The following is a 9,969-nucleotide window of genomic DNA, read 5'->3' as shown; positions in this document are numbered from 1 at the left end:
GTTTATAGCAGCAATGTCCACAATAGCCAAAATATAGAAAGAGCCCAGATGTCCATCAACAGATGAGTGGATAAAGAAGATATGCTGTATATTTACAGTGGAACATTACTCAGCCATCAAAAAGATGAAATGTTGCCATTTGCAATGATATGGATGGACCTAGAGAGTATTATGCTAAGTGAAATAAGTCAGTCAGAGAAAGGTAAATACCATATGATTTCACTCATTTGTGGAATTTAAGAAAGAAAACAGATGAACCTAGGGGAAGGGAAGGAAAAATAAGATGAAAACAGAGAGGAAGGCAAATTATAAGAGACTCTTAACTGTAATAAACAGAGAGTTGCTGGAGGGGAAGTGGGATGGGGTAATTGGGTGATGGGCATTAAGGAGAGCAATTGAAGTAATGAGCACTTGGTGTTGTATGCAACTGATGAATCACTAAATTCTACCTCTGAAATTAATAATACAGTATATGTTAATTAAATTGAATTTTAAAAATTAAAAAAAATAAATATTTTTCTAACTCTACTCTGTTGCTATCAAGTTTGGGGAATTTTATTTTTTCTTTTTTCTAAGTAAACTCTACACCCAGCGTGGGCCTCAAAGTCACAGCTCGCAGATCAAGAGTCACGTGCTCTACTGACTAAGATGCGCCAGGCTTTGGTTATTTTAAAGAGTGAGTGCTCTTTTATTCTTCATTTCATCCTGTCACCCTGGTTTGTAGGTGTGTGTGGATCCTGAATCTGAGGCAATGTCTCCCCTCCTCTGGACAAGAGATTCTTTGTTTAGGGAAGAAAGAATAGGGAAAACAGAAAACACTTTATGCAGCTTACCACATGTGGGTGATGGGGCCACAGAACAGTTGCTCTCGTCCTTCTCAGATCTATTCTCATGTGATGGTCTCAGCATAGATTATGAGTTTGCTTTTTCTCTTGAAAGTAGCATTTGGGCCTGTCCTGGTTCCTGACATCATTTATGACTCATTCCAAGAATAGTTGCTGCATCTACTGCTAGTCTTAACCAGAACTGCACACTTCTTACCAATTCCAAGTGAGGTGTTGATGTTATACTTTACTTTCCTTTAATATTAATGTTTTTTGCTCCTCAAATGGAACCATGAAAATAGATCCCTAATCTCTGTGAATGATCCTTTTTGAGTACCCTCTTATGTCACTTCGTGAAGTTGAGAGGATGACCAGGAATAAAAATCTCTTTACCATGAACCTTGATTTGGGCACACGTCTAAGACACTTTCAACTTTTGTGTTCTTTCCTCTCCAGTTTTCTTAAAAATATCTATAAGGCATAAGTACTGGAGTTTAGTTGACCATAGAATGATAGTTTGTTTTTTAGTAAACCCAGAGGAAAATGTGTAATGCCAAATGTTCGCAGGTCTTTTCTAATGTGGGGATTAGGGATTCTTTCTTTATGGATTCTTTAATTTTCTTAAAGATCTATTTATTCATTTGAGAGAGAGAGAGTATGCATGGGACTGTGTGTGCAAGTGAGGGGAAGGGCAAAGAGAGAGAAAGCCCAATGTGGGGCTCTTTCCCATGACCCATGAGATCATGACCTGAGCCAAAATCCCTAGTCGGACGCTTAACCGACTGAACCACCCAGGCACCCCTGGACACTTTATTTTCACTTCTTTGTATTGGCTGTCAATTCTGGAGTAACAAAAATTCTCTCCCATTGTCTTAATGTACTAACTACAGAAACCAAGCTTTTGGGAGAAAAACAAACAAACTTCTGCCAAAATGACTTTACAAAAAGGATATTGGGACCTCATGGAATCAACATAAGGGTTGGAGAAATGATAAAGCAAAATCAGCTCCAGAAAACTAGGAAACAGAAATTACAGAAATGGTTTCCATAAAAGAAATAGTCTGGCTATAGTGGTGTAGCTAAATACAATGAATTCCAAATCTTTTTTTCATCTTTACATCCTTCTGTTTCAAGATTTAATTCCAGGAGGGGAATATATGATTAAACAGGCTTAGATCAGAAGCTCATCCCCTTTCCTTGGTAGTGAGATAAAGAAATTAGATCTTGCCCTATGCAGTGAGTAGCACACTCTGGCTTCCCATCCGTCCTTCACTGCTTTCCATTACGCAACACAACATGGGGACAGTAATTTCTCCAAAGAAAGATGGCAGTGAATGCTTGTGGGTAAAAAAGAAAAAGAAAAAAAAATAGTTTGGTACTAAATAACTAGTATAGATAAACCGTCCATTTTTATATCATCTTTCAAATTTTGTATCTCATTGAAAGCCATAATTAGGCAACAATTAATGCCAGGATGCCAGGAATGCCATCCCCAGCAGGCCTAAATGTCCTCTAGCTGGTGTGCTTTCATTTGTCTATAAGTGCTCTCCGAATCTTTGGTTTCTGGATATAGTTCATATGGAAATCATGGGTCTAATTAAAAGGCATGACCTATATTATTAGCATGTCAACAACCCAATATAAAGGAATTAAAACCATCCATAAGAAAGTGGAAATGCTGTTTGAATCACCAAATGGGTATTCAAGTAAAAATTGATCTATTTTAATAATGTATGTCTAGTTTTCTAATACAGAACTTTTTTTTTTTTTTTGGCAAAGATGAAAATTATAGAGCTAAATTGAAAAAAATATATTGGCCTGAGGGACATGGAAAAATGTGTCAAAATACATTCTTATTCTCTTAAATTTGAAAATAAGTATAAAATCTTTTGAGGTCAGGGATCATGTGAACCACATTGGAGGATTAATATAATTCTGTTCTGTTTTGAAGTACGTTTATTTCACTGTTGCCACAGAGGGGTTTTTTTTAATTTTTTTATTTGTTTTACTGATTTTTTTTGCATAATTTCTCATTATGGTAGTAAAGATTTAAATAATCTGTCACTCCTACTAACTCATGTATGACTTCCCAGTAGCCATTGCCATGTGTAAATTGTGATTGTTCAATGGTAAGGAAGAAATAAGTGATCTCACAGATGAAATGTAAACTCAGGTTCTTTAGGTAAAAAAGAAACAACTTCTGGCCAATTCAGTTACTTTGAAGTAAATTCTCAGTAAGTTCAAAATCCAAACTCCTTAACAGGGTTCTTTTCTATTCTCCTAAGTGTTTCCCTTGCTCTCTTCTCCTTGCTAAAATGATCCTGTCAGCACAGAGGTTATGTACCTTTAAGAGACAGAGGTATACACCTTAATTCTAATGATTACTGTCCTCTGAGTCTTGATATTCTCATGGCAATGAGAATGCTGTCACCCAATTCCAAGTCCGGGCAGTAGAGTCTGCCAAACTACCTTTCATCCCACCTATCATTTGAAGCATTGTGCTGGCCTCCGTAGGGTGGAGATTATGTTTCCTGTCATTAACCTCTGGCCCTGAGATGCTTGAATTCAGTGGCCCCAAGGGGCGCCTGGGTGGCTCAGTCGGTTAAGCGTCTGCCTTCAGCTTAGGTCATCATCCTGGGATCCTGGAATCGAGCCCTGCATCAGGCTCCCCGTTCAGTGAGGAGTCTGCTTCTCCCTCTCCCCCTGGCTTGTGCTCTCTCTCAGTCATTTTCTCTCTCAAATAAATAAATTAAATCTTTGAATTCTATGGCCCCTTCATGTACCCAGCCATACCAAGCCAAGTCCTTTCAGGACTTGCCTATCTCCTTTTTTTTTTTTTAATAATAATATTTTTTTTATATTATGTTAGTCACCATACAGTACATCCCTAGCTTCTGATGTAAAGTTCCATGATTCATTACTTGTGTATAACGCCCAGTGCACCATGCAATACGTGCACTCCTTAATACCCATCACCAGCCTATCCCATTCCTCCCGCCGCAAAGCCCTCAGTTTCTTTCCCAGAGTCCATAGTCTCTCGTGGTTCATGCCCCCTTCTGTTTACCACCCCCTTCTTCCCTTTCTTCTCCTACCAATCTTCCTACTTCTTATGTTCCATAAATGAGTGAAACAATATGATAATTGTCTTTCTCTGCTTGACTTATTTCACTTAGCATTATCTCCTCCAGTCTCGTCCATGTTGCAGCAAATGTTAAGAAATCATTCTTTTTGATGGCTGAGTAATATTTCATTGTATATATGGACCACATCTTCTTAATCCAGTCATCTGTTGAAGGGCATCTTGGCTCCTTCCACAATTTAGCTATTGTGGACAATGCTGCTATGAACATTGGGATGCATATGGCCTTTCTCTTCACTACGTCTGCATCTTTGGGGTTAACAACCTGGAAGAAATGGATGCCTTCCTGGAAACCTATAAACTACCAAGACTGAAACAGGAAGAAATTGATTTTTTAAACAGACCAATTAATTATGAAGAGATTGAAGCAGTTATCAAAACCTCGAATGTAAGACTCCAGGGCCTGATGGATTCCCCGGGGAATTCTACCAAACATTCAAAGAAGAAATAATACCTATTCTCCTGAAGCTGTTTCAAAAAATAGAAACAGAAGGAAAACTACCAAACTCATTCTATGAGGCCAGTATTACCTTGATCCCTAAACCAGGCAAAGACCCCATCAAAAAGAATTACCGACTGATATCCTTGATGAATATGGATGCCAAAATTCTCAACAAGATCCTAGCTAATAGGATCCAACAGTACATTAAAAGGATTATCCATCATGACCAAGTGGGATTCATCCTGGGATGCAAAAGGGTGGTTCAACATTCGCAAAGTCGATCAGTGTGATAGATCATATCAACAAGAAAGAGTCAAGAACCGCATGACTCTCTCCAGATGCCAGAAAAAGCATTTGACAAAAATACAGCATTCCTTTCCCTGATTAAAACCTCTTCAGGTGTAGGATAGAGGCACATTCCTCAATTTCATCAAGTAAGCCATCTTGAAAAGCCTACAGCAAATATCATTTCTAATGGGGAAAAAGCTGGAAGCCTTTCCTTAAATAAGGAACATGACAAGGATGCCCACTCTCGCCATTATTATTCAACATAGTACTAGAAGTCCTTGCAACAGCAATCAGACAACAAAAAGGATCAAAACGCTGGTATCCAAATCGGCAAAGAAGTCGCAAACTGTCTCTCTTCGCAGATGACTTGATACTCTATATGGAAAACTCCAAAGAATCCACCCCCTGAGCTACTAGAAGTTATAGAGCAATTCAGTAATGTGGCGGATACAAATCCATGCTCAGAAATCAGTTGCATTTCTATACACAAACAATGAGACTGAAGAAAGAGAAATTAGGAATCCATTCCTTTTACAATAGCACCAAAAAGCATATGTTATCTCGGAATTACTAACCAGAGACGTAAAGGATCTATATTCTAAGAAACTACAAATCACTCTTGAAAGACATTAGAAGACACAAAAAAGATGGAAAAATATTCCATGCTCATGGATCGGAAGAATTAACATGGATTAAAATGTCTGTGCTACCCAGAGAGTAATCTACACTTTCAATGTGCCATCCCGATCAAAATACCACTGACATTTTTCAAAGAACTGGAACAAACAGCCCTTAAATTTGTGTGGAACCAGAAAAGGCCCAATCGCCAAGGAAGTGTTGAAAGGAAACAACAAAGCTGAGAGCATACATTTGCCAGATTTGAAGCTATACTACAAAGCTGCGAATCCACAAAAGACAGCATGGTACTGGCACAAAAACAGACACATAGACCAATGGAACAGAATAGAGAACCCAGAAATGGACCCTCGGCTCTTGGGGCAACTAATCTTTGACAAAGCAGGAAAAAACATCCAGTGAAAAAAAGACAGTCTCTTCAATAAATGGTGCTGGGAAAATTGGACAGCTACATGCAAAAGAATGAAACTTGACCACTCTCTCACACCATACACAAAGATAAACTCCAAATGGATGAAAGACCTCAATGTGAGACAGGAATCCATCAAAATCCTTGAGGAGAATGTAGGCAGCAACCTCTATGACATCGGCCACAGCAACTTTTTTCATGACACATCTCCAAAGGCAAGAGAAACAAAAGAAAAAATGAACTTGTGGGGCTTCATGAAAATAAAAAGCTTCTGCACAGCTAAGGAAACAGTCAAAAAAACTAAGAGCCAGCCCACGGAATGGGAGAAGATATTTGCAAATGACGCTACAGATAAAAGGCTGGTATCCAAGATCTACAAAGAACTCAAACTCAATACGCGAGAAACAAATAAACAAATCATAAAATGGGCAGAAGATATGAACAGACACTTTTCCAATGATGACATACAAATGGCTAACAGACACATGAAAAAATGTTCAAAATCATTAGCCATCAGGGAAATTCAAATCAAAACCACACTGAGATACCACGTTATGCCAGGTAGAATGGCAAAAATTGACAAGGCAGGAAACAACAATTGTTGGAGAGGATGTGGAGAAAGAGGATCCCTCTTACATTGTTGGTGGGAATGCAAGTTGGTACAGTCACTCTGGAAAACAGTGTGGAGGTCCCTTAAAAAGTTAAAAATAGAGCTACCCTATGATCCAACAATTGCCCTACTGGGTATTTACCCCAAAGATACAGACATAGTGAAGGATTTGCCTATCTCCTTATCAAAGTCATCATAAGAGGACTTTTTTGCATGTCATGAACAGATTGTATCTTCATCTTTTCATGGCATAGTTTTTAAATTTGAAGCTCTATCGATGTTGAACATAGCAGGAAAACACAGTATCTGAATGTTCTCTGATTCTTTCAACACATCTAGCAATTTATTAGGGTCTCAAGAATCTTAATGCTTTTTTAACAGAGATTGAGGTGACAAAAATGTTAGATCCATTCTCACATTCAAATTTTTCCCTTTCCTTCTCATGGTAGCTTCCTATTTCCTCTACTTTCTTTCCCTAACTGGTGTAAACTTCAAACATCCCTTATATCAATCGACTGTCTTTTCTACACTATTTTTTATAGTAAAATTCTATCATTTAAATAGCTCTTGATACAGAGCTTTTGAAATTGAGGAACTATCTGACTCATTCAATAATGCTGTAATGTCAGGACTATTATATGTTTAGTTTAGTTTGTTTGTTTGTTTCATTTTGGAAGTTGATTCTTAAACTTCAGTTGTTTGTTTATCCGTGAAACATTGCATTAATAATTTGGAACCAAAGTCTATGGATTGTTTTGATTGAAAAGAGGATGATCTTACAGTGTGAGGAATGAAAAGTGACAAAGACATTAATATATTTTCAAGAGCATTTTTTAAAAGATTTTATTTATTTATTTGTCAGAGAGACGGAGAGAGAGAGAACAAGCAGGAGGAGCAACAGGCAGAGGGAGAAGGAGGTTCCTCACTGAGCAAGGAGCCTGACTCGGAACTCGACCTCAGGACGCTGGAATCATGACCTGAGCTGAAGGCAGATGCTTTTCGACTGAGCCACCCAGGTGCCCCTCTAAAGCATTTTTTAATTGATCATTTTATGACATGTGTATCTGTTTTCCCAGCATATAGCCAACTATCATTTCTTTATTCACCAGTATCTACTGAAAACCTTCCACGTGTCACACCTTGATCAGACAATGGATTTAAAATGCCTTATGTATAAGCATAATAACTACGGCAGCTCTAATATATATTCATGTAATTTTAAATCTTAGAATATTGCTCGTCTTACAAATGCACACGACAAACATATCTTACCAAAATTATTTTAATAACTCCCTAACATTGCTGAATTCATTTTGTGCTGAAATTATTCTTCACAGATTGGCCAGAGCAAACATTAATAATTGTATAAGTTATAACATTTTGTTTCACTTAATCCTTCAATATTTTTCATTGCAATTATAATTAAGACTTAGATTTTTACTTATGGTCTAAAAGGCCTGACATGCACCAGATCTAATTTATATCTGTGTTTTAATCTGAGTGGCCAATATATAATATTCCATCTTTTCTCCTCAGCCAAGGTTCCAAACAATTATGAGAGGGACAAAGTCAGTACAAAGTAAATTAAAATGTGACCTTTACTATTGATAATGCCTAGGTTGCCATATATGGCTTAAAGCTGTTAGCCAAATGAGCTTACAAATTTTATTCCAGAATTAGACTTAACCATTTGGTAATATGCTCCAGCTATACAACGGCTGGCCAAACTCATGGAAGGTCCACTTGTGAACTGTTTCTCATGGAGAAGTTTAGGAAATTTTGTACTTCTTAAAAGTAATCTTCAGAGAAAAAGAAAGAGGAAGGGGATTGAGTCCTGTCTGTTCCTTTGTTCTTCTGCAAGAGGGTAATTAGTGCATGATACTATAATTAATGTCCCCCCCTTCTTTTTGAGAGAGAGAGAGTGTGTGAAGGGGGGTGGGGAGGGGCAAAAGGGGAGGGAGAGAGAGACTCTTAAACCCAGCGCAAGGCTTGATGTCACAAACCCTAAGATCATGACCTGAGCCAAAATCAAGAGCCAGATGCTTAACTCACTGAGCCACCCAGGTGCCCCATGATGTCCCCTTTCATAAAAACATGAAGCTTGGAGATTTCCTTCAGTGTTCTACAGAAACATCCTGCATTAGTCTCTACCCTCTATCACCGTTCCGCTGATTTTCTTTTACTTCCTTGAACACGTTGTTGTTGTTGTTTTCCCTGACTGTGATTCAACAGGCAGTTCTCTCTGCCTTCTTCATCTTGTCATCTTCTGTTCATCTTTTATATCTCAGTGGTCCTGCCTTACCTACTCTCTTAACACACTGTATTTTTTTCTTTATGTCCCTAAAAAAAGTTTCAAATTATGTATTTTCATAGCTATTTACTTAAAGTATGTGTATCTTCCAATACACTCTAGGTTTTATGGAGTCAAAAATAGTGGCATTTACTGCATATTTTACTGAAGGACCTATTGTTGCTTGGTATAGAGTAGCTAGACCAAGTGTTCAATAAATATTTGTTGAATAGAGCAAGAACTAAATTAATACTCCTGTATTAATTTGCATTTTTTGAAATACCTGTAAAGTTTCCAGATTGATATTGAACCATACACTCTGGAAATATTAACTAGTTTCTTAAAAGTAAAAGTGGGTTCTAGCTATGACAATAATATAAATGAGGCTAACATCTTTCTAGGCCTTTTAGTCTTGGAACCATACAGTTGCAGTGCATGATAATTGAGAGCTAGCTACTTCAAAGCTCAACAACTCCATCAAAGCCTTTGTTTATTCACATTTACAAAACTCCAAGAGTCTGCCCAAGGTTTCTGTCTCCATTTATTATCCTCTTCAGTATATCTTTTAACTCACTCTCAGATTATTTATAATGGTCTTTTAATAACAACATTGATAGCACCAAAAGATGATAACAATGCTGTAAACATGTGTATGGCCTATATATTACTTTTCAAAGTGCTTTTAAATCCTGAATTTTATTTAATCCTCACCAAAATCATTGGAGGTAAATAACCTTATCTTGCTTAATACAGAGTTAAGAAAAATAAGACTCAAGAAAGTTAAGTTAATGAAGGTAACACAACTAATAAGTGATGGCTCTGGGTTTCAGATTCATATCTGTTATATCCAAGTTAATTGATAATTCCACACTGAAAATATATGGTTTGAACACCCACTCAGAAATGAGACTCTAGTCCCAAACTGAATACATTGTGAAGAATCTTCTTTGAAACGTTCAAGGACCATTCAACCTCACCCTACCATAACACACCCCACCATAACCACATAATATGGCCTCAGTCTACTTTATCTACATCATCAGTGCTCAGCTTTAAACTTTATTAAGACTAGATCTATCCCTCATTTCTTAAACTATGCCTCAGTCCTATTTGTTTTCTCTTTTATAAAATCTCTTTTGCAAGGGAGGATGATTCAGGAGTCTGTCCCACTGCCTGTCTCTCCCTCTCTCATTTTCATGTACATGTGTACACATATCCACTTGCCAATTGCTTGTAAATTAAGAGCAACTTCTATATTTATTTGAAGCATCCTCCTAGTGATCTCTCAGACTGTTACTTAACTATATTTTTTTTCTTTATTTATGACATGT

Source organism: Ursus maritimus, unplaced genomic scaffold, assembly GCF_017311325.1.
Source record: "Ursus maritimus isolate PB19 unplaced genomic scaffold, ASM1731132v1 scaffold_23, whole genome shotgun sequence".
Taxonomy (NCBI): domain Eukaryota; kingdom Metazoa; phylum Chordata; class Mammalia; order Carnivora; family Ursidae; genus Ursus; species Ursus maritimus.
Note: the sequence above shows the minus strand (reverse complement) of the source record.